Source organism: Brienomyrus brachyistius, chromosome 2 (genome assembly GCF_023856365.1).
Source record: "Brienomyrus brachyistius isolate T26 chromosome 2, BBRACH_0.4, whole genome shotgun sequence".
Classification (NCBI taxonomy): Eukaryota; Metazoa; Chordata; class Actinopteri; order Osteoglossiformes; family Mormyridae; genus Brienomyrus; species Brienomyrus brachyistius.
Genome location: NC_064534.1, coordinates 16,201,432 through 16,227,310, shown reverse-complemented (window position 1 = coordinate 16,227,310; position 25,879 = coordinate 16,201,432). Strand labels below are relative to the sequence as shown.

Sequence of the window (25,879 nt, the reverse complement as noted above, 5' to 3'; positions counted from 1 at the left end):
TTTTACAGAGAAGGTTTAATGTGGTTTTTAATAAAGAAAACATGTTCCCTCTGTTATCCAGCCGCTTCTCTCTCTACTTCGGCAGAGTTAGGGTGCCTAACAAGTGGAAATAAGCTTTTCAGTGCTTTTATAAATGTGCTAGTTCAGTAATAATTCCACATGGTTATGTGCTTTGCATAATTTTGAGAGCCTGTTGCCAGGGATCTGGATGCCAGGTTCAGTTTGTCAGGCTTTATTGCTTGGCGGTAACGGTTTGGAATTTCATCAGAGCCTGTCGAGTTGAAGAAGCGCTACATTTTTTCGAAAGAGTGGAAATTGTTTGAATTAGGTTTAGGTTTAAAGTAGGTAGATTATTTTCTCCCATTTCCGGTTAACTCCTGTATGAATTCCTTTTTTAACAGTTAAATGAAAAAATAGTCTAAAATCTTGGCTTGGCAGATTAGAGCCAAGGATAAACCTTTCATTGCAGTCTATTGTCTGTGCAATCTGTGACTGAGATATTTATTTAAGGAACAAATCATGCATAATGTGCCAGGATAGGGCCAAAGGTTTGGTGGTTTAGGAGCACTAACGTGGATGAAAATATTACTTGTTACAAGTTAGATGGACCATGACCAAATTTTAAAACAAAATGTATGTGCTGCTGAGATCTCATAAGCTAGGAGGTCAAAGGCTATCTGTTCATCATGTCTCCACAGTGGGTGCAGGGTTGCATACAAACTCCTTATTTTAAATGTTCCTTATCAGTTTTAACATAATGTAATTGGTGGCTTCTGCTCTGCTTTATTACCCAAGCCTGGAACATCCTTTTAAAAATGATCAATTTACAAGGTATTAATGCAAAAAGGCAAATTTTACTTCAATTTTATTCTGTACTAGGTTGTATATATGAAGTGTCTCACGTTTGTTTGAATTTGGTTGACTTGAAATTGATCATATGCAAATTTATGTACAATAAATTATGTATTTTTTTCTTTGTCCTAGAATAATCTGAACCAGAACATTTATCATACTTGTGCTTAAATGGGTCCTTGTCATTCCGCTAGGTGTGATTTCGGAGTGTGGACTCTGTACATGCATTTGAACCTCTGGTGGCGATGAGAGGGAACCCGAGTGTCAGTCAGTCGATTCTATCATAGGTGGAGCCACTGTAGCGACCGAATGCTGCTCAATCCCAGTCTTACTCGCCCAATCGAGTTATCGAGCATCACGTTGGGCAGCGTTTGCATTCATCACTGAAGGGCAAAGTTAACATGAAAAATCAATGTGGAGCCGTGTTTGGGAGCACAGAGGAAAGCTTTACGAGATGATATGCGAGAGTGGCAGGGCCTCAGCAGGGAGGAGACGAGGACAGCTGGAATCGAGCGCAAGCTAGGGGCCTCCGTCACAGAAGCGAATCAGATTGTACTTGATGAATGGGAGCCTTCTCTCTCCAGCTGAATTTCGCTGAAGGAAGCTTGCTCCTTGTAGCCTGTAATATGGCTTCACCTAGGATGCGAGTTTGTTTATGATGAGACTGTAAATAACATTTGTCTCAATGCATGAGAAATGCAAGGAAAACACTGCTGTAAAGATACGTATTATTTTAATACATTGTTCAAATAAATGTAAAAAATTTGTGGCCGCTTTCAATATATGGTTTGATCCGTGCTTTTAGTCGTAATGTTTTTATGATATTTCTCTGAGAACAATACAATGGAAGTAGTGGAGCAGTTCCTTTTGGCTATATAAATACAGTACAGCTGTTGATTGTTGGTTCTGCTTTGCTAAGAGACCAGCCATACCATTGGACAGAACCAACTGGAGACTGTGAACAAGTGTGCATGTTTAGCAAAGCAGACCAGGGCTGCCATTTAGATGTATGCATTTTATGGGTTGGGAGACTGTTCACTGTGCGAATGTGTGTGTGTGTGTGATTATGTTTATATTACATTGTGGGGACCAAATGTACTCCACAATGTGATTAAAAACCTGTTTATTGATGTTTATTGATTTCTCATGTCCTCAAAAATCTGTGAAAGCAGTCAAAAAACTGAAAATGGCAGAAGTCTCATTTTGTTTGGTTACTTATGGTTAAGGTTAGGGGTGGGCAGGGGTTTAGGTCATCATGTCAAGTTTTTCCCACAGAAATGAATGGAGAGTCCCCACAAAGATATAATTATAAACCTGTGTGTGTGTGTGTGTGTGTGTGTGTGTGTGTGTGTGTGTGTGTGTGTGTGTGTGCGCGCGCGCCTACATGCATGTTTCCTCACCCTTGGCCTTCATGTGCTAACCAGAAATGTAGAAACATCCTACGCAATCTAATAAGATTACCGCAGGAGATTTCATGATCTTACTGCAACTTTTTATCCACTGTATAATAGCTAAACCATTTAGACATTTGCAGCCTTCTCGGATCAGATGTATCCCAATTATAGCTGTATATGTTATCATAAGTGGACTGTACTACTTAAGCCTAATCAGGCATACGGGCACTGGTATGTGACAACAATCTGTGCCCTTGTTCCCGATTTGTCTGTATTGTGATTTTCTGCATTTGAATCCTGTTTTTTTTGTGTGTTTTTTTTCTCAATCATCTTTATATAACTGCAGATAAAATGCGGATGTACCCTGTGGAGCAGCAGCATCTACCACATAATAGTAATGCTCTGTAGGGAATAATGTGTCTGCCCATGTGTGATATCCATTTAGGGGTTATTAACCGATACTGACTTCTCCACTAGGGTATGGAAAACTTCTATGCTTTAGGGACATTAATATATTTTTAAATTGCTGGAAATACTGACATAATTTAAACATGACCAATTTGTTGCTTTTTTTTATGGACTTCTGGACTTCGACCGCTTCCATCCATCCATTCATTCATTTTCTAAACCGCTTATCCTACTGGGTCGCGGGGGGTCCGGAGCCTATCCCGGAAGCAATGGGCACGAGGCAGGGAACAACCCAGGATGGGGGGCCAGCCCATTGCAGGGCACACTCACACACCATTCACTTACACATGCACACCTATGGGCAATTTAGTAACTCCAATTAGCCTCAGCATGTTTTTGGACTGTGGGAGGAAACCGGAGTACCCGGAGGAAACCCCACGACGACATGGGGAGAACATGCAAACTCCACACACAGGCGGAGACTCGAACCCGGGTCCCAGAGGTGTGAGGCAACAGTGCTAACCACTGCACCACCAAGCCGCCCCCACTTTGACCACTTGTGCCATTTAAATAACTTCATAAAATGGGTAAAGAGCAAAGAAAACCTTTTGCATTTGTGGCAATCGAAGTGTTATTGGGTTCTTATTGTAACATCGAAGTAAAACGAATATGCATTTTTTATTATTTTTTTTATTGATATTTTCCATTCACGTTTCAGCGGAAGATGACCGGTGGGCTCAGCCTTCATTTTGAACATTTTGAAGCATGCAAAGTGTCCATAATTATTGGCGCTTATTTCCTCGCTAGTGAATTGAGCATAAACATTAAACCAGACCATGCATTATTAACCTGCTATAGTTAATGAAGGGATAGTACAGTCCTTCTACAGAGCAGTAAAATTGATGGAATGCGACATCAAATGACCTGAGCTGCAGTCAGACAAGGTACAGGCTATAGTCACCTCTGCAGTCTGCATTTTTTTTTCCCTCCAAACTAGTTGTAGAATTTACTGGGACATGACAGATTATACAAAGCTGCCTTTAATCTCCATGCTTGACGATGAATCAACCTGTAATTTAAGATGTCTTCAGCTGTAAAGTCTCCAGTGCCTGTGGAAGATTATGGATGTAACTATTAGTAGGATAAATGGCTTATTAGGGTTTGTCCCAAAGTCGTCACCCACTCTGCTTGATGCCCTTTATAGATGAAGCCTATGCTTGTCAGTAAAGGTATTTTACAGCCCCCACAAGCTGTCCATCAACACCTACAAGATGAACATATTAGTCAGCCGGACGGCTTACTCACTGATTCTTTGTTGTGTCAAACATTGTTTTAAAGCCAGTGTTTATGGCGTCTTGCCAGAAAAGGTCCACGTCGCGGCAGCTGATTGTTGCCTTTGTAGCACATGTTAAAGCCCTCGAAATGCGCAGAGCCGCTGAGGGTTTCATCCCACAGCTTCTCGAGCTTGAGCTTGACGCAGAGCTAATGTGGGCGTCACCTTGGCCATCAGGTCCCTGTTTGTCCAAATCACCCTTCTGAGGCGGTGCGTGGTCCTGCGGTACCAGCTGCGGGGACACGAGAAGCCTGAGGTGGGCTGGGGATGATTCTTCATTTGTGTCACCCCCCCCCCCCCCCCTCCCCACAAGTCCTTGTTTGTAACTGTCTGAGACCCTTCTTGAAGCAAAACAGTGTTAAGTTATTACAGTTAAGTTAAGTCCAAACATGAGTCATCTTCCTGCCTGCTCTGAATTGTTCTGGGAATCAAAAGCAAGGTCTGTTCTCCAGGTAGATAGTTCATTGGTTTGATGTGTATTAGTCATATAGCATCTTGTATGCTCAGTGTATGCACAAGACAACTGAACAGGCTTTGCAAGTGCAGAGAAGCACCTGCTACAAAGCCTACTTTTTCAAAATTGTGTTGTGTAACACACTTTATACTTTGTATAAGAAGTATTACCTTTGGCTCATTATTTTCACATGTATTAAGCTGTCTAACTACAGAACTCTTAATAGTACTCCTTTTTAAAAGTTATAATTACTGTACTTCTGCCGAGCACCACATTAATCTAATTTTACTCGGCACATAATTATCCAGCTTTTTGCAGCTTTGATATCTGTGGCATTGCTGTAAAGAAACACGTCTGTCCTTTGACGGCGATGGCGAACCTGGAGCCCATCCTGGGAGGCACAGGGCATAAAGCAGGGGAATCAGGTGCAGGACACACTCCTGGGAGAATTTGCCCTTCACAGAACCGGGGATGGACATCTCACCTGGGAGATGTGAGGCAGCAGTACTGGCCACTAAGCCATCATACTGCCCGCACAGCAATATCAGTTTTCCTTGTTTTATCAATAATTTAAAGGATATGTCAGCAGTTTATCTGGTGCAGTTTCAATGCCTTTGTGTTGCTGATTGCTGATGTCATGTTAGATATAGTCTCCCTGTCAAATCGTGTCTAGTACGATTCTCTTATCCCTGTGCCTTTCTCATGGGGCGTTGATGAACGGTTTAATGTTGAATGTTGGGCTAGTACAAAAGAAATAACTGGATAAAAGACAGTCCCTGTACTGTAGTTGGCTAACTAGAGACCAACTGCTTCGGTTTATGTTTGTTGTTCGTGTTTTATAGGCTAAGCACACAGTCCCCCTGATTATACAGTGCAGTTGGGTTTGAAATGAATATGGGCAGGGAGAACATCGACCAAACCTTTGAGAAATATGGCAGCTGTAGTTATGTAGTTATGGTCTGCTTTTGTTGCATTTATGAGAGTTTGACCTCATTTGAGGGGGGGACACACACCATATGTTGTTTATACTGAGTGGGAAAGGAAACCCAGTAGTCACGCAGTGCTTTATGTTGTTTCATTAATGCAGGAGCTAATGGGGATTTGGGCAAGTGAACCCTATAACACCGTAGGCCGAGTCGCCTCCACCATATTCATAGGAAGCTCGCTGGCCCCTTAAAATTGTCAGCGTTGAATGTGTCCCCGTGTTTCTGATTGCTTATGCATGTGCATGCGGGTCCTGTTAACACTGGACCTAAATAAAACATCTGCTTCAGAATCGGCCGTCTTTAATACCTGCGGCTTTCTGTTGTGGTCTGCGTGTCATGATCAGCCGGATGCTGCTCATTGCTGTGTGCGCCCACACGCATTTTCCACGACGGTTATCAGTTAGGCTGTTGCTGTGCTGACGCTTTTTCAGAAGACCTGAGAAACACTGGGGCTGTTGTTTTGCTGTGGCTGGGCCCTAGACTTGTGTTAGGATTTTGTTAATTTGCTTTTTTGTATACTTATTGGCCTTGATTTTTATCAGTTCTTGAGTTGGAAAATGGATGGATGGATAGGAAATTGACCATGTGTACAACTAGAAATATAAACTAATAAAGCTGTGCAGCTGAAAGTTGCATCAGCTATTATACAGCTTAAGAGTAACAGTTCTCAGGGAGTCTAGTGGCATGCCAATGGAAGACAAGTTCGGCAAGCGTTCTCTTAGCCTCACCTGATGCTCTGGTGTTCTCTTGGCCAGTGGAGCCACCTGGCCTTCTGGCAGAGACTTCACCCTGAGCATGTGTGTGTGGGTGTGTGTTCATGGAGGTTCTCGCCTCCTGTGTGGTACTCTACGCTCGGAGCCTCGTCAGCAGGCTGCGTCTGCTCGAGCCTCCTCAGTGAATGAATCGCGTCCTCCCGCCCCATCGCATCTGTTGACAGATTGCTTTGCTCACAACTGCCCCCCGCCTCCCTTTTTCTGTTGAATTTTGGCAGGGGGATATCAGCTGTGGCTGGGTTTTACCGGTTTCTCTGGGCTTGGGGACAGTGATTACTCGGACATTTGCCCAGCATGTGGCTGATGCTGATAAAACCCATTGGGCTGACATGGCGCCATCAAAAGCTCGCTGACGCAGGGAGACGTTGCAGGTTGTCATGCTTGCGAACCCGGACCTACAAGATGCTGCCTTACGAAACAGAGAAGTTTTTAGTTTTTTATCCCTAAGCAACCATTAAGCTAATACTTGTAAAGTAACACCTTCGGTTTGTTGTAATTATGGTTTAACTGATGTATTTTAATAATGTTCCCTGAGGGTATGACTTCTGAACAGGTCTGTTATATCAGTGTTAAGCTGTGAGCAGGTAATACCCAGCTGTGGTAGGGAGCGCAGAATGACTCACCGTGTCTCTGATGCATAAACAGTGTCACCGAAGTGCTGGACGGCCTGCGTGGAACCAGCCAGCTTGCTGTCTGCTGAATCTGTACGTGTTCGTTTTGGCCAGCGGGGAACACACAGTGCTGGAGGGTCACATGGTACGTAAGCAAGGCTGTTGTGGCCACTGTTCCCACTGCTGTCAATCCACATAAGACCTCTTTCATTTCAGTGATTAGTCATTAGTGAAAGAGTTGGAGGCATTAGGGTCCTGCTGTAAATGGTCATTTTATAGGCAACCTCATTCTAACTATAGTGGAACGTAAGCTGAGGGAGGGGAAACGTAGAGGCTACGTATAGCATAGTATGCCAAGTGCGTGCGGATTCTGAAGCTTTGGCCCCATTGCTTTTGCATTGTTGTTCTCTATTGAAAGACAGAGTAGCCTAGAAAGTAATAATGTGAACACATCAGGCATAATCATCCAGTTGGATTTAATTGGACTGAGAAACAGAGTAGCATCAGTAAGCAGGGTAATAAGATGGCATTGTGGCTGCTGTCTCTTTGTGTCCAATGAATTCATGTGAGATCATTTCTGTCTGCAGTAGCCGTGCTGTTCTATTCATTACTGTATGTAAAGTATAAAAACACTAACGCAGCTTATTGACATCCTGAAGGAGGGAAGTACTTGCCAGTGATATTTAATAAAGGGAAAAAGTCATCAATAATTCTTTAATGAACACCATGCCTTTGAAGGCTACACTTGTATCGCACACGTACATCGTGCTGACTGCACTTGATTAACTTTATGACATTGTGTTAAACAGCGGCCGTTTCACCCTTTTGACAGTGAGGACATCTGGTCGTTTGAATACTGTTATTTTCTTTTGTGCTGGTATTATACGTGAAATCTGCTGGTTTACTTTTGGGCCAACCACATGTTTTCATTCAGATTCGGCTTCTCTTTGGGTCCCTATATGTTCAGTCATTCGGCGGGACACTCGAAGGCAGCAGGGTGATGCACTGTGCTGTAAATGGTGTGTTCTGTTTGTAGGAGCAGTTGTATTAAGTTTACTGCATGATTACATCGTATTTATACGAGTAAATATACTGCCAGCTTGCTGTTTAAAAGAGATCTGTAAATGTATAAAAATAAATTCATTAAGCCTTAGCGGAAAATGCACTTGACAGTTTCCTTTGTATGTGGGAAATGGTAGAAATATAGCATTTCTCAATTTTTGTCAGTTTGTTCATAATGTCCATGTTTTAGATGTTCACTAAAACTAATAGTTAATCATTAAGAAGTTAAGGTGCGTTGATTCCTAATTCAGGAAATAAGAGGGACGTCACGAAATAAGAGGGACGTCACATGTAATCAGGAAATGATTGCATGTGAAATTCTCCGTTTGATTAACACTGAAAGACTCATATGAATGTCCTTTTCAATGTGATAATCCACTCTTAGAATCATACACATGATTTATATTTAATTCTGCTTGTGTGGTATGTGAGAGTAATGCCAATTCTGCCTGTTACCATATTAGAATCGGCAAAGAGGAAAAACCTCAGTTTCTTAATTGAAATAATTTTGCAATCCTTTTTCATGATGAAGTCATGTATTTTGCTGATGACTTTCCTCACACTGCTAATGGCTAAGTAATTGTGGCTTGGTCGCTCCTGTTCAGAGCATTAACTGGTCCAATTCATCAGTGGTAGTCTTTCTCCTGGGCTTGACAGATGAAGGCTGCATTGTGAGCAAAGGTCACGTCCATCAATTCCTTTACAGGCAGTGAACTGCTGCCAAAGCTGCAGCCTCCTCCTCCGTCTGAGTTGGAGCTCTCCTTCAGTCGGACACACTGCACGTTTTCTCATGGCCTTGCCCTGGCCCTGTGTATCTGACCAATAAATTTTAATGTAGTGTTTATTGGTAATAATAGGTTTTCCTCGTTATGGCCAGCCACTCCGTCTCCCTGGTGGCATTTCCAAGCAGGTAGATGTACGTTTCTGTCAGGAAAGCAGAAGCCTGCCAGAAGGCCTAACAAAGAAAGGCAACGTCCGCCAAACCACCGCGGGGGGAGAACCTCAGCAGCGAGTATCCGTGCCGGCGATCGGCGACACTCAGGAGGGCTTTTGGGGTGCAGATAGGCTGCTGCCATGAAGTGGGGGGGTGTGCAGGCACACAAAATCCTGAGACACTGGCTGGTGATGGTCTCTTGCTCCTTCACAGAGCTTTGCCGACCCGTGCAGTAGCAGGTAAACTCCTACCACTCGGAGGAGCTAGGGAATGTCCATTAGGTCTGACGTCTTTGCATCGTGTGTTTGTGCCTTTGGCGTGCGCTCGCCCCTGCTTTAATAATCCCATAATCGAACAAGTTCTACTTTACTTGATGTCGATCAGTGGACTAGGAGTTCTTAGGGTTCTTTTTCTTAATCGTATTAGCATTGTAGACAGATTTTGGTGAAATGTATAGGGTTGGCTGTGTCTGAGGTAGGATTTTGAGCCAGTCACTTTAAGTTCGGTATTTGTATTGTTACAGCTGTGATGGAGTCCATGTGGTGCTCTGTATTGGTCAGGGAAAGGCCTTAGTAAACATACATTCGCCTGCTGAAAATGTGTCTGCCAAGAGACATTATGGGGGGGGGGGGGGGGTTGTCTCACAGATCATTAAGATTTCATCATTGTTTTAGGGGAGAGAGAGCATTTACTGTTTTTCAGATGCCCATCATAATGACCACATCGAATTGTTAAATTTGATAAGCTCTATATGATGATGATGATAATGATAAATCCAAGTTGTGTTCAGATAGACCAAAATAATTTAGTTTTTCCCTGATAAACATGAAAATGAAAATGAAAATCGCTCTGGGGTCAGATGGTGACGTCACTCTGCTGGCGATTGGAATTTGAATGTGCGATCACAGGCACAGCAGCCTCACCCTCTCAGCCACTCGCCATCCTGACAGGTGTGTGTCAAGTCATTCATTGATTAGTTATTTTACTAAATGAATGAAATGTATTTGGGTATGACAGTAAAATGGACGTTTGTTAGGCTTTATATTGACATGATTTTCCGTCAAATGGATTTTAATGGAGTTTTGGAGTTCATCTTAATTAACTTTTTAGCGTGTGGAAAAATGTAGAAATTTCATGACTCCCTTGGCACCCTTTATTTAATGTGGCAGCTTGTTTTACTTATTATATTCGGCAAATATACCACGTGTGTGGATGGGTGATTGCTGGTGATTTTAATGTTTAAGTTTAATTTCGGTAATGGTACTTGGTAGGGATGGGCTGATCCACGGTTTTTCAGTTCTGATCTGATTCCGAAACACAACTGCTGATACAGATTCAGATACAAGAGGTCTTTTTTATGTTAATATCTTACTATAATAAATATATAAAATATTTACATTTTATATATAATATTTTTTAACTAGTAAATACGGATAAAAAAATCTGGCTACTAGAAACATACATAACATACTGTTCCACCTCGCTTGTACATATTATTTTAAGCGTTTTTGAGTTTGAATATCTTCCCAGCGAAGATATGCAAGTGGCAAATGCTGAAAATGCCTCACAACAAGGTCACAGCAGGTGGAAGTCACTGTGCTCACAGACGTTCAGTTTGAATGCTGCAAAAACACATCTAAAATGGGAAAGAGCTGTTGTGCGATTTGATTTGTGCAAATAGATTTAACAGGAAATCTGAGCATTTTACAGACTGCCAAAATATAAATAAGTAAGTATCGGATGTAGATCGGTCACATATGGCCGATATCTGATCCATCAAATAGGCCTGGTTTGGTGCTGATACCGATCTGAATATTGTATCGGTGCATCTCTAGTTCTTGGTATTTTCGTCTGGGGTTCTGGCTTTACTGGAGGCTTGTGACTTCATGTACATTTTGTCATCAGCATGAGACTATTTCATACAATTTGAAATCCCTCTGCAGGATATTTCGGGTGCTGTTTAAAATTTGCTGAACAATTTGTATTTTTTTCCATTTCTTTGTGATTACATTGGTTCTTGCTGTATTTGTACTGTTTTAATAAGTATATTTTTGGTTCAGCAGCTTGGAAGCCATAAACGATTAATTCTGCAGATGTTATTACAGAGATAATGACAATTAACTGCATCACCCATTTGTTCTCTGCTTAGACTTTAACTTTTGCACAACGATGCGCAAACTTTCGATTTTGTTGAAGTACTTGGTAATAATTCAGGTTTGCCTTTCTCTTCTCAGCTTAGCGTTCAACATACACCCCTATGTGGGTTTTGTTAACGATAGACTTAAAATATTAATGAGAAAGGCAGCCATTGTTTATAACGTGTTTGCTTAAGAGTGCGGACTTGACTGGTGATTTTCTCAGTCTCCTGTTTTGGCTTAGTGCTGGATTATTTGGGGCTTAGCAAAACTCATTGCTGGGTAAACACAAGCAGCGCAATGCAGTGGTGAGTTAAATTATCAATTTTTTGTGACTGTAGCAAGTCCTGGACCTCTAACCCAGAAATCACTTTGGATACATTATTGGCAGGGACATTTTCCCAGCTCTCAGGGGACTTTGGGCCAGAATTCCCTGCCATTCCAGCTGTATCAGGTGTTGACTTCAGAGGGCCTTCTTGGCGTACATCATTTCCCCAAGGTTTCCACTGTCACGTTGATCCACCCACAGAAGGCCAACCATTTGCCAGCTGCCTGGTGACATGGGGCCCTGAAGGGTGACGGACTAAAGCAGCTGGAATCCCAATACTATCTGCTTTCTGTCAGAGACCATTCGAAGATAAGCTCTCTGTCTGTGGTGTCACTTCTAATTATGAACTAAATCAGTACTGAGCCAAAGAAAATCAGCTTTTTTTGGGCTGTTCTTCATGCTTAAGACGACAATCTGCAAATCGAGTAGTATTTAACAAGAGGCCTTTTTCTTTCTGTGCTTTATCTCTTCCTTGACATTTTTGTTGTGCTATGTCACAAATGTGAACTCAAGGGAAAATGAACAGTGGGGTCACACACGATTTATGTCTGGGATGTGTTGTGATAATTGTGCACTAATTAACTTTTTTCTCTTCTCCACCGGGTTTGTCTGTTACTTCTACTTTCAAAACTTGTGGAGGCAGTGACTGCCCAGTATGTATTAGTGATGGAATAGGAAATGGGTTTCATTTTATAGATGCTGTTAAGGGGCTGCTGCTGAACTTGAATCTTACTAATGTTGCCATCCCCCGTGCTGGGAGGCACTTTGGATCAATGGCTGCTTTTTGTTAAACCCTATTGCTCTCATTAGTCATGTTCTGGCCAATTGCTCCATGCTGAACCTGAAAGAAGAGATGCCTTTTTGGGCTCTAATACCCCCCACTGGGTCTCTGTGGCCCTGCACCTCACCCACCATGTGGAAGGATGCTGTTCTGGAGACTCCTGGCAGACCGATCAAGGACAGGGCTCCGACTTCCCACAGACACAAGTGGCCCCCGACACTCAGGATTTTTAAACGGAGGGGGGGGGCAAAGGCAATGGCCGTTTGTGTGCATGTGGGGCAGGTGAAGTTCTAATACAGATGGATTCTGGCAATAATTCCAGGGTCATCTAAGTGTGCCTCATCTTCAGTGGTATCAGTGTATGAGCCAATGTGGGAGTTTTATGATGTGTGTTTCTTGTATCCCAGAGGAAATTAAATTAGCAGTGAGCACATAAAAAAGAGGAGCAGGCAAAAAAAACAAAGGTGGCACCGTGTGGCCCTCTGGTCTCGTGGGTGAAATGCTGAGTCAGATACTCCCCCCCCCCCCCACCCCCCTTACCCTTAATTACGGGCATACAGCCTCTGGTTGAGTCATGGTCTTTGATGGATGGACACGCTCATATCTGATTCCCTGCTCCTCAGTGACACCGTCGTTGGAAGTGCTGTTCTTTCTGGACGACGATACACCTGAGGTATTAATATGTTACAGAAGGAAACTGATTGTTATTGGTTCATACTCGGTTATTGGATTGGTGGGCAAAGTTTCCTGTAGAGACACGCGCATGGTACAGAGTATTGGTTGTCTGTTATTTGAACGGGCTGATCCTTCACTAGGCGGCTCTCTGGATTGTCTGTTTTCGTGGATTAGTCCCATTCTCTTCACCAGCTTGCCTGTGCGTCGGGACACAGACCACATGGCCGACACTGGGTCTTGTGAATTCAGTCCAAACCCGCCTTGCAGGGCCTCCCCGTTCAATCAGTCTGCCTGTCTTTGTTTAGCATAGTGCCGCAGTGGTAGCACTCCTGTTCTGTGTGTTACAGCTGCCACTGAAGCCTATTGTACAATCCATTAATCTGTCGACTATTTTATGGATTGGTCGATTTAATCTAAATGATTAATATTCCTCCACACGATCAAATTGACTGCTCCGTTTAAGTTAATTCTATTTTGACAACAACAAATTGTATGTTATAGCTAGGCTTTTGATAATGTGCGCTGGCTTTTCGGCACCATACGGACGTTGCATACTGTACACCCACAATTCAATGAGCACATCAGCAGTACGCCTAACATGTTAACGAGAGGCGTATCGTGATGCCCAAATATTAGTAACCTGTATAAATCTCGCATTTCATTATGCTGATTAAGTTAGTGGAGCATGTTGGTGGTGTGGCACTAACTGCAGGGTTTAGAAAGTGTTTTATAAACATTTTAAAAAGATTAAAACGCAAGAAAATAAGCATGAAAGAGATGTGCAGAAAATGAATGGGCAAAAAAAACGACTGATCATCATAGGTTATTATACTCAGTAGTGAAAATTTTTGTAGGTTTTCAACTTTGTTTTGAATATACTAAGACATTCAGTAGCTCTGAGGTTTTCTGGGAGAGAGTTTGAGATCATAATGACTAAAAGCTGCTGCCTCCTCTATCCTCAGTCAGGTTTTAGGAATAACCAGTAAATTTCTGTTGGATGCTATGAGCTCTGCCTATGAGATACCATGCAATCATGTCACTGAGGTGGGGCAGAACAAGGTCATGTAAACTTAAAAATTAGAAAAAAACAACATTAAAATCAACCCTGAAAGCAACAGGAAGCCAGTGAAGGGATTTAAGAGTAAGTGCGAGATGATCCCTGCAACCAGTGCGTGTTCACACTCTGATAGTGGCATTCTGGATCTGTTGTAGATTTGTAATAGATTTTGAAGGTACAGAAGCCAGGAGTGTTTTCTATTCCAGCGTTTCCTAACCCAGTCCTCGGGGAACCCTGCAGAGTTCGCGTTTTTGCTTCCTCTCAGCTCCCAGCCAGACAGGAACACCGAATACCTGGTACAGGAGTGCTGGGAGCTAAGAGGAAGCAAAAACATGCACTGTCCGGGTTTCCCCGAGGACTGAGTTGGGAAACACGGGCCTATTCAACTTGAAGCAGAAACATGTGCTTGGTTTTCATAGTCAAAAGATGATGTCGTACCCTGGACTTTAGTGATATTTCAGAGGTGATACTATGCAGTTTTGTGGACATTGCTGGAATGGCTGTTGAAACATCTAGAGTGTTTTCATACCACCTGAAGGAATGATGAAACTTCGGCTCTTGGTAGTCAGGGCATCGCTGCTGTGGTCATTCAGATGTTCATTAGAGATTAACAAATTGAGTAATGCCCATGCTTTTGTGTAATTTAGTCTATTGCATTTACACAGATTAATTATTATAGACTTTACGGCCTAAGGAACTGTCTGTAACCTCAGTATTATACTCTAAGCCTCAAAGTCTGCTCTAATGTTTATTTTTTATTTTTTTTGCTGGTTTCACACTTTTTAGGAGTTTACTAGTCAGAATGGCCTTTGGTGTTCTGGCTTATTCCGCAGTGGATTTCAGTGCTCTTTGCGTGGGAGGGGCGCGGTGAGGAGCTGGGTCCTGTGGGGGTAATGATGTAGCCAGTAGAAGATGATTTTAGTTTAGGCAAGTTTCAGGTGGAAGGAAGTTATTCAATGAACATGGCAATTAGGTCAGCAAGGGAAAGAGAGCTTTTAGCACTGATAAGAGGAACAGTGATTGCAAAAGCAAAGGATCTCATGCCTAGAGAGAACATCGGGGTGCACAATTCAAACGTGGGGTGGGGGGGAGGCTGTTGACAAGTTTTCAAGGGTTTTCTCAGGTAAGCAAATCAAAATGGTTGATGGGGTTAAATCACACGATGGAAAGTCTGTAAAGCCAGGCTATTCAGGTTTGAGAGTTGTGCCGAGGAGGGAGCCTGCAACCCATCTGCTGGTCCCCCTGTGCTTCAGTTTCTTCTCAGAGCACGTAGCAGATTAAGCTGGGCTGTTGATGCATGTGGGGAAAAACCTGAAGTATTACAACAAGATGCACAATGACAGGCCAGCAGACTTCTCATCTAGGCAGAGCTGCGTAGGCTATAGGGCTAAGAGCTCTCTGGAGGGGAAGCTCGTCTCACAGCCACACGTTTGGGGGTCGGGGGACAGTTAGATCCATTAGCTTCCATTGATCATCATTAGTAAATTGTAGGGGATTCATAAATATCAAAAAGTATAATAGCAGAACATAGCCATTTACAATGGAGGGTATGAATCATAAGTAATTATGGCACAAGTTGTCACTGGAGCCAGTCATGGCTGAGAGCAGGATTTGAAAAGTGCTCTTTAAATATCATTAATAAATGGCAGTCAATGGATCTTTTTAGTTTGTATTAACCTTGTACTTCTTGATTATAATCATTTAATTCTTGTTTTTGTCTAATATGGTTCCTTGGCATGGTGCTAAAGAAATGGCATTCTGAAGCTGGAATGTATGAGGAAATGGCCCATTTGAACATCGCAGCACCTTCCCTTGGAGAGAGTAAGAGGAGTACGGGATGTAGAGGGAAGAGAGCGAGCCGCAGAAAGGGACAGCTGCTTTTATTTGTGTTTGAAGTCTGAGAGACCAAAGGGCTATTGACGATACGGAGTGCATTACTCCCTGTCTCGTACAGTGAGGCTGCATTTAGAGAGTCCTTGTGTTTCACCCAACAAAACCCATTCATTCCAGTGTAATAGGGACTTGAGACAATGCAGAGCCAATATTCATTTCACTCTGTGACTTGCTTTTTTTCCCTGCATAGTTGTTATTAATTCTTGAGGCACCATATAGTTCTCACCTTTCCCTGTGGTTTTCTGAAATTCTGTGTGAGTTCCCCCATTCCTTTGTGCTCTTCTGAGTGCTCTGTGTTTCATGCCTCGACTCTGGCCGTGGGAAACCAAGAAAATCAGTGGATGGTTTCTGGAAGCTTGACTGTGTCCCAGTAGACCGTTATAGACCGTGATTTGACTGAACAGGTCTAGCTCTTTCAGTCATAATTTACATGGATCAACCTTGATTAAGATTCACTGGAGGCAGTCGCGAGCCTTTTCACCTCTGTCACTCATGCACTATGTTAATCACTATTTTTGAAGAAGCCCTCCAATTGCATTTCAATGGAAAAAAAAATCACCTGGCTACTGTCAAGCTGAGGTACTTAGCTGAATGAAAGGTTTGGGGTCTTGATTTTTTTTCTTCATGCTAAAGCTCAGGTGGTGAGGTGCTGAAATGAACAAAGAAGTTAATCTTGGCACACTTGTCACCAAGACTTTAAGTACACTTGACCTTAACAGGATGATCTAGGACTGCATAAAACTGTTTGGGGTACGGCACTGGAGAGCAGTTAAAGACTTATTTTCAAGCATTGTTTAGCATCTGCATGTATTGTTTTTTTTTTTCTTCTTCTTCCCTGCGCAGTTAGTCATCACCAGGGCCATCCTCTCTGAGGGATGTAGGGTGAAAGCAGCTTGCTGCGTCTCTACCACCCAGTGTCCATGGCTCTGGACTAGACTGAGTGGTAATTAGACCCAGTGAGGGGCTCAGGTGAGGCACTGCAAGAGAGGAGGTGTGCGTAAGCTTGCACACGCACTTTGTAGATCAGGACACATATCCAGGGCCTTGATCTAGCCTTTGCTGAACCTTTATGAGGCAGATCTTATGCAAACAGGGTGATTCATCTTATGCATTAGCTCAAATTGCTTATCTTCTGAAGAATACCATGTTACTGCTTTAAAGGGTACAGATGGTAAATGGTATAGTTTGCATGAATTGAAGGACATGTTTTGTTGTCGTACGTGTTCAGCCTTTTAAAGACCAGTCTGGAATTTCAGCACTCTGTCTGTTATTTAATTAGCTCATTTTTTTCTGATTTGTGTTTCAGTAGTGCCAAAATAATGGAATATGACAGCATTGTTTTTGGGGAAAGTGGGGATTTTCATTTGTACATGAAAAATGTAAAAAAAAATTTCAAATGATTTTGGTTGGGCAAATTTGCATATAAGATTTTTTTGTTTTGTGTTTGTCAGGTGATGTCTCAGTACCATCATTAGATGACACGTTATTTGCAATATGGTTCCCTGTGAACTTTTGGCATGATGTTATCAAGCTACATCAATACAATATGTCACCCTCAGGCAAGTCATGGAATTGTCGGCCGCACAAAGTCACAGAAAGACCTAAACACCAGACATCAATACCAGTGTTTGTTGATGGAAACTAAGATGGAAAAATAGTAAAAAAAAAAAAAATAAAAAAAAAAACACATTTAATGACGAAAAGTAAGACGTTTTTAAAATCATTGTTGACAAAAATAAAGAAAATGAAAATGTTGCAAACAGGCAACTGGACAATGAGCAATGTGATACCCTTTGCATATTTCTATTACACATGGCACGGTCCACCAACAAATAGAATATTAATGCAATGGTGCAATTTTAAAAACTTTCATGCACACCTGTAATTGGATAATGCTAGTTTAGACATGTCAAGAAATCACTTCAGGCAGAATTGTACTCTATTCCTTTACTCTATTCTATCCTCCACTATGTCAGTCAGCATGATTCTGATTCTGTTACACGTTTGTCTTGCCTCTTGTTCCTGCCCTTGTGTGATTTACTCCAGCTGTTCCTAATTTTGCTCCCTCATTAATTCTAGTATAAAAGTGCTCCCTGGTCCTGGCATTAATGTCGATTTCTGCTTTTGCCCTGCTGTCATACCACATGATCCAGGGTTGCCATCACTCATGCGTCTGGAGTAACACTTGTGCTTTCTGACTCTCAGGCAAGAAATCTTATGGCAAATCTATATTATTCCATTATAAACCTAAAATTAGCTACATCAAAAGGAGTAGTTTGCAAATGCAACAGTATATAAGATACAAAAAACTCTTACATACTTGTAATGTGTGCACAGATTTGTCTCATTAAAAATCTCACACCAGCAAGCTGCCCAAGGTTGGCAATCCTGCTGTGATCTGTTACTTTTTGTATTGGTCTATTAGTTGAATAAACCCTGTTTGTTTACCCCATCTCCTGCTCCCATGTCCTTTTGGCCCTTATTACATTATATTGTTTTTGTGAGAGGGGACTTGAGTTTTTTTGTATATATAATATGAATGAAGATGTGTTAATATGCAGGTACAGACGTAACTTGAAATGTTCGTAAGTTGTTATTCAACATCATTTTAAGTATATATGCAAGTATAAAGTACTAGGATGCTGGTAGTACGCACGCTACGCTGCTGAGTGGCGGGAGTAGTGGCCAAAAGTCTTACTACCCAGAATTGGCGGGCAGAAAAAAAATTGATGTTGCAGACAGGAAACGGGAGTCCAATGAACACAAATTGGACTTACTGTAGTCTTCTTCGTTCATAAGTTGAAGGTCCGTAAGTAGAGGATCGTCTGTATTTAGTTTGAGACTAAACTTTGGTTTTATTTATACTAAATTTAATGATATAAAGTTTATATAAAGCCATTTTAGAATTGCAGTGTTGCACATTACAGCAGTTAAGTCTACAGTATGTCCTTAAAGGCTGCATGTTCAAACCTAATGGTATGCTATAATGACAGCTTTACAGATGTTTCCTTCAGGAATTTAGAGTGGATAGAGGTAGACTACACAGAGCTGTCTTCTGGATAATTATTGCAACTTCTTTCCTGTTTCAAATCTTCAGTCCTTTCACTCTGTAAAATGCGCAGTTTGCAGCTTTCCTTGAGGGAGAGCAGTGCTTATTACACATTATATATATGCGAAATTCCAGTAAACCTTTTTTTTATTGTAGCTTCAGCAGTATTCGCCATTTTGCTGAGTAGATAAAAAACCCTTTCAGCTTCCTATAATAAAATGTCCCTCACTGGGGTGTGTGTGTTGTATTGCTGATGTGTAAAGGAGGAGATGTCTTTTGGGGTGGACACACAGGAAGAGCAACGCGATGTTCAAAGCCCAAGACAGAAATGTACGGGCGTTTAATACACGTATGAGAATTTCATCTCAGAAAGACACTGGCATCATTTGTACAGTGAGTTTGTTCTTATGCTGGTAGTTCACTGAAGCAATAAATCATAGTAGTAGCAATAACCTGCGTTTTCGACAGAAGTGCTACCTTTCAATGTATGTTCTTGAAACCGAAAGAAAAGTAGCACAAAGAGATTTAAAACAGTCCATTATCATTCTTATCGAGATTCCCCTGGGATAAATAAAGTTCATGTACAGATTCCAGTATGTGAATGTGATGCGTGTGCCCTGCGATGGGTTGGAGCCCCATCCTAGGTGGTCCCCTGTCTAGCACCCATACCCTCCAGGATGGGCTCCGGACCCCCCACGACCCTGAATAGGGAAAGTGGTTTCAGAAGATGGATGGAATATGATACGATACCTATAGAGTTTAGTTCTGATCCCTGGCATGGGAAATCATGTTTCAGGGGCCTGTAGGGGAACAGGTGTCGAGTCGCCACGTCCGCTCACTCCTTGTCATCGCAGGTTTATAGCTGATTGATCCCTTTGTTGTGTGTATGTTTACATTTAGCGTTGTTGGGAATGGAGTTGTACAGAGGATATCCAGAGAATTTATAATATCTGCCCTGTGAAACAATTTTTGAATTGGTTAGGAATTGCAGTCCTCACCATTTAGTGACCTCAGTTTTTCCGGCAAGATTTTCCTTCTGTTTGACCCAGCATGCATGTAACCACCTCATAATTGTGGTTTAGCTGCCTTTTGTTGCTCTGCTATCTGTTCTTTCTCTGAATCTTTTGTTTCCCCTCTTATTTACCTTTTGACTGTATGCTTTCACTCTTATCCTGTAAGGTGGTCCATATTTGAAATTAGGCCTGTTTTTGCCGTAATGATCACGCCTTGAGCATTCACCTCTAATTGGTCTTCTGCTGAAATGCCATTTCTGGGAAAGCATCTCAGTTTAGGGTTTTTTTTTTCTGCTTCTGAACCTGTTAACATCACTCTGTTGTTCAGTGTTCTCCAAAGCTTCAGAAGCTCTCCTTACAAGGGACAGAACAGGGAGAAAATGTACTAAGGGGAGAATCAATACTATGAGAGCGGGAGGAAAATTGGCAGCCGAATATGTGGGTTTAGAAAGAAGACTGATGTCTGGCAGGACAGAGCAGTGGTTAGCAGAGATGTTCACGAGTCACAAAATCTGAGTCCGACTCATGTCTCCGTTGTGGTTCCAGTATGACATCACTATTTTTCAAAAATCTAACTGCCTAGTATTTTTTCTTTTAGTAACTGATGCAACTAAAAGGGAATCGCCACATTAGCAGTTCAAAAACTGCGTGTCTCATAGTTCCTTAGGCTTGTATACATTTTTAAAGTAATCACCATACAGTACAGGCCAAATGTTTGGACACACCTTCAAATTCAATATGTTGTCTTTATTTTCATGACCATTTATATTGGTAGATTCTCACTGAAGGCATAAAAACTACGAATGAACACATGTGGAGTTACGTACTTAACAAAAAAAGGTGACATAACCGAAAACGTGTTTTATATTCTAGTTTCTTCAAAATAGCCACCCTTTGCTCTGATTACTGCTTTGCACACTCTTGGCATTCTCTCGATGAGCTTCAAGAGGTAGTCACCTGAAATGGTTTTCCAACAGTCTTGAAGGAGTTCCCAGAGGTGTTTAGCAAGGGTGCAAAGCAGTAATCAGAGCAAAGGGTGGCTATTTTGAAGAAACTAGAATATAAAACACGTTTTCAGTTATGTCACCTTTTTTTGTTAAGTACATAACTCCACATGTGTTCATTGCAACTTTGCAGTGCATTGCAGTTTAAAGTTATACCACACTTTTAAACATCTTGGTCCACAAATGTGACCTATGCAAACCTACACACATATACACACACACATGCATGCGACAGAATCAAGCTCACGTGACAGAATGACTGTGCAAATGAAGCCTTTGCCGACATGATTAACAAAAAATAAGCTTCCTGTGTATGGGGCCACCAGACCGAACCATGCCAGACTCCGCCCTCGACTACGTTAACGTGATGTGATTGGCTACTGAATGAGTATAACCAAGACCCCATTTGTCATGCTGGTAAAGTAAATGCATGTGTAGATTTTAATTTTTACACATCATTTTAAAGCAAAAGCTCCAGTTAATGGATAATATTGAGTTCTCTCAGTTTGTGCATGTATAAAGAAATGATTATGCAAGTGACACAGCAAACTCCATGTTAAAAAGTTTAATTAATGTGTGCTGTCCGGCTGCTCTTTTAGTTATGGTAGAGCGGTCAGTGATATGACTGATCAGTAGAATTATTTGCTGGCGTTATGTTTTTACTGTATTAAAAACCATTAAATTTGAATGCGTGACAGAAATCCAAATAATTTAAGACGTAACGCTGTACGCTGTACACGGTGCACAATGAAGAGGTGCGGGCACTTTTCAGGCTGTAAGAGAATACAGCCTGACTTGGAAGGGTACAGTATGTCAGAAACATGTTTGGGACATACCTGCTAAATTATCAGATTAAGGAAATCTGTGCCCATCTGTGTACAACAACACAGTGTACTGTGTGTGTATATATAATTCACGACATAGGTTAAGCAATGCCTATTTCTAAGTGATGCCTTATAATGTAAAATATAGCTCAGAATATCCCAAGCTTTGTCAGATCGGGTCTGCAGTTTGTTGATATCGCCTGGCATCACGCTTCTCTGGCTCAGTGCACGGCTGCATGTCATGATGTGTTTAATGCCTTTACAGTTTATGGAGAGTTGTACACTCAATGCTTCACATGTGTAGAAATTTCAACAGAGCCTTAAAGACTCTTATTTTTCACGAGTTGCTATCAATGAGTCGGAGTCGAATCCGAGTCAAAAAAGAACAAGTTGCGAGTCAAATTGGAAGTCAATTTGAGTGCAACTTGAGTCCCCATTGCTGGTAGTTACTGGACTTTTAAGTCATTCGATTTAAAGATCATTCAGTAGGTTTGTGTAATAACAAGATAAATGTAAAGGTTTTTAAGCAAAAGATAATTGATTGTTAAGATCTTTCTGAGGTTTTATTTGCATTACAGATGAATGTGCAGAACGACAAAGCAAAATCAAATTGTTGTTTTCTTAAGTAAATAGACGAGGCTTAATAAGTGGGTAAGGTTTTAGGCCGGATTGAAATGCCGGTGTAACTTTTGTTGTAGGAGGTGCTGCAGGTTTTAAGCAAATGATAGGTGTTCTTTCAAAAATATGTCTGATTATTACATAGAGGCATAAATGTATTGATGTAAATTTAATCCTGTCTGGTTCAAGGTTAAATTACCAGAAGAAACTTAAATTCTGAGACATTGCTTCCAGTTATGATGAAAGCCCAGATATTCCTGCTGGCATGGATTCTGTGCAGTTTTACCGGCTGCAGTTGAAATATTCCTGATTTGGTCAGGCTGCATCCTGCTTAACTGTTGCTGTAACTGGGGATGCTCCTCCCCTCGTCTCAGTCCCCCAGCATTTTCCCCATAGTCACTGTCGCAAGCAGTTCCATTCCTCTTCATTTACAGCCCTTCACACTCGCTGTATAGTAAGCAGAACATTTGCATTCATAGACCAATTATAAACTACAGAGAATAGAACAGGACTAGAGAATAGATGGCTTTATGCAAACTAGGGAAACTCGAACTAGGGGGAGACGGTGCTGTTTTGTGTTCTGTTACTGAGGTTTGTGCGTACAGTTTTCTGCTTGCATGTTCTAGAATTAAAATTAGCAGCCTTTTATTATCATCATTCCACATATAACAAAATTTCACAGCAACTAGCTCCTTCAGATATGAAGAAGAACATTGAGATGTGCTCACTGTGCCTATGATCAGATACATCGACATCTGAAGCGCAGTGTCCTAACAGCCGTCACCACACTTCATCTTCCTGGCCATGCCCAGGAACAGAAGCGGAACCGGGTGTCAGGCTGCATAGTCCGATTTCTGCCCACTGATTCCCCACCAGACCTGGTCAGCCTACAGAACAGGTGTGCCGATATATAACCTCATTTCCTGCAATTGCAGTGATTGTTTGTGTTTGAGCAGAAGCCAAAGGCTTCTTAGTTAAGAAGTTAATTCATTCAACCTGAATTGCTGAGAGGATTGTAAAGTGTGTGTTATTTTCCCATAAAAGACATTAGCTGTGATGGATTGGCACGCCATCCTAGGTTGTTAATATATGTGAATATGCTCTGGACCCCCCCCCCCCCCCCACGACCCTGAATGGAATAAGCGATTACAGACGATGGACGGACGGACGGACAGATACATTTAAAGTCAAATTTGAAGAAAGTTTTAATACATTGTTGTACATTTTAAAAAGCACCAAACAAATCTGAAATTTTTATTTCATGATAATGAAAATAATGAAAAAAAAATCATTTTAATGATATATACTAAGCACTACGAATTTATGATTATTGCCATAGCATACTGGCATATTCTAAAGTAGGCAATGTTCACACTTTTCCGAAAGTGAAATGAGCCCAGCCCTTGCATCCATTTGCAGATGTTTTTCTTCCCTTATCTGTCGTAACAGTGAATGGGCTGCCTCCTTGAGTGCTGTAATTTGGAGACCATTCACTCAAACTGAATTTCTTCATGATGCTGTTTTTTACAGTGAAATATTCCTTCACACAAAAAGGTGTGTATGTGTGTCTTTTGTAATATCCTGTCTGAAATGCAGAAAGGAGACATGCATATAATGCGCATGAAAATGGCCATTTGCATCCATTTCCTTTGGGGACAGCCCACAATCCACGCGTATCCTTTGTATTTCTTTGTGAGTGTGTGTGTCGGTGTGTCTGCGTGAGACTCGAGATTAAACTCTCGAAAGTGCCTCGCTGTACAATCTGTGATTTTCTTGATCGACTCTGGATTGCTGCCAACTTAAGTGGATGAGTTAAAGGTAGATTGATGGATCAATCTGTGGTAATGTTAGGAGCATAATGAGATATTGGGCACCTCTCTTCTAGTCCATTAACACTTCTTTGTAACAAAATTAGGTTAAAGGAAATTTGATAAGTTGATTAAACTAAGTAAATTGCGATTTGAGTTTTTCCTTTGAGGAAGATGTAGTAAACAAATGTAACTAACAAAGCAGAAAAACTTCAAATCCCTGACACTACATTCATAACTAGTTTAGGTAACAATGTCTAATTACTTCACATTTTTAATATAAGCAGCGATCAGGCAGCCTGGCCATTACCCCAACCTCGCGTAATACTCATAATGGTAATCGCAGAGAGCCATTGTCCTTGTTTGCGTAAGTCAAATAATAATGCTGAACGGCCGCCTCTTTCCATTAGCTTAGATATGGCTGATGATCACTTGAGCCTTTCAGGACTGTCGGCTCGCGATTCTGACAAGAACACAATGGCCATTTCAGTTCAACTTTGGCATTTACCAACATCGCACTAAATAGTTTTTAGAAAGGTCTGGTTAAATCAAAGGCTCTCGTGGAACAATAGCTTGTTCTGTTTTGTGTTTATGGTGCGTTTACATGTCTGTGGGTTCATAAGCTCAGCGATACTTTTTAAGCCTGAAGTGTCTTATTTTTAAGTTTGGAATTGTTGGGTGTAATTACCCAGCATAATCAAATTTTGGGGAGGGTTCCAGGTAGTTAGTCATTTATGTAATGTGGATAGTTCAATGAATAGGTAGCACTGTTTGGATCTTGCCTCGTGTGTGTGTGTGTGTGTGTGTGTGTGTGTGTGTGTGTGTGTGTGGGCACGCATATAAAACCTGTCTAAACCTGTAACTTTGACCTTGTGGGGACATTTTTTTTTGTTCCTACAAGGGGAAACTTAGTTTTATAAGTCTATGAATGCAATCAAAAAGCTAAAAATGCCAGAAGTCTTGTGGCAGTCCCCGCAAGATATGAATACACACATACAGTATGTATGAGTGTGTGGAGTTTGCATGCTCTCTGTGTGTCCTCATAGATTTTTTTTCCCCAGAGTCTAAAGATGTTCACTTAGGCTAATTTAGTGTTTCTGAATTGTCCGTAGAGTGAGTGTTTAAATTGAATGATTAAATTTCAAGACTTTTAAATAATGCATTCACTTCATTTTAATCAACTATCATACTGTAGATGATCCTTCAGAAAAAAATGTTTTGTGTGACTGGCATAGTGGGTTAGTGGGTAGCACTGTGGCTGGACACCTCCAGGGTTTGGGTTTGAATGTCCAAAGACTTGTGGTCTCGGTGCTTTGGTTCTTTTAAATTGCCCATGGGGTGTATTCCTGTTCACGCAATGCGCTGGCATCATTCCGACCCTGTGCTTTCTGGAGTAGGCTACAGGATTTTATTGGTATTTACAGATCTTGGATCTGGGATTATGTTGGATTTTGAGCTGTTTTTTTTACCCAAAAAACTTTTACTGAACAGTGCAATACATTTAATTCATGTTAATATTTAGTTACTGTTCAGCAATCACCAGGCTGGATATTAAATGTATTTAGCGATGAATCATTCATGAGTAAAAATTTTTTTATTTATATATATATATATATATATATATATATATATATATATATATATATAATATATAATATAATATAATATAATATTATATTATATATATGTGTGTGTGTGTGTGCGTATGTAATTAATATAATTTGCATGGAATGTAATTGTTTGACCTATATTTGTAATGGGGCCATGTGACATGGGGGTAGCCACAGGAAATTGGTTCACGTGTGTTGTGTGGATATAGAAACAAGGCAGTGAAGGGAGCTCATACCCTTACGTGGAACGAAAATGAAATGAAAATATAATACAATG

General features: G+C 41.3%; 1 protein-coding gene across 8 annotated transcripts in view; it reads left to right on the top strand.

Moving 5' to 3' along the window:
• Positions 1-25,879, top strand: part of gpat2 (glycerol-3-phosphate acyltransferase 2, mitochondrial) — a 65,496-nt gene that overhangs the window by 23,195 nt on the left and 16,422 nt on the right. The window contains exon 1 of one of the 8 annotated variants that reach the window (XM_048990384.1): positions 6,689-6,956. The exons of the other annotated variants lie outside the window; for them this stretch is intronic. The gene's annotated coding sequence lies outside the window, so the exon portion shown is untranslated. Of the gene's footprint in view, positions 1-6,688; positions 6,957-25,879 lie in introns of those variants that run through there. 8 annotated transcript variants of the gene reach the window in all.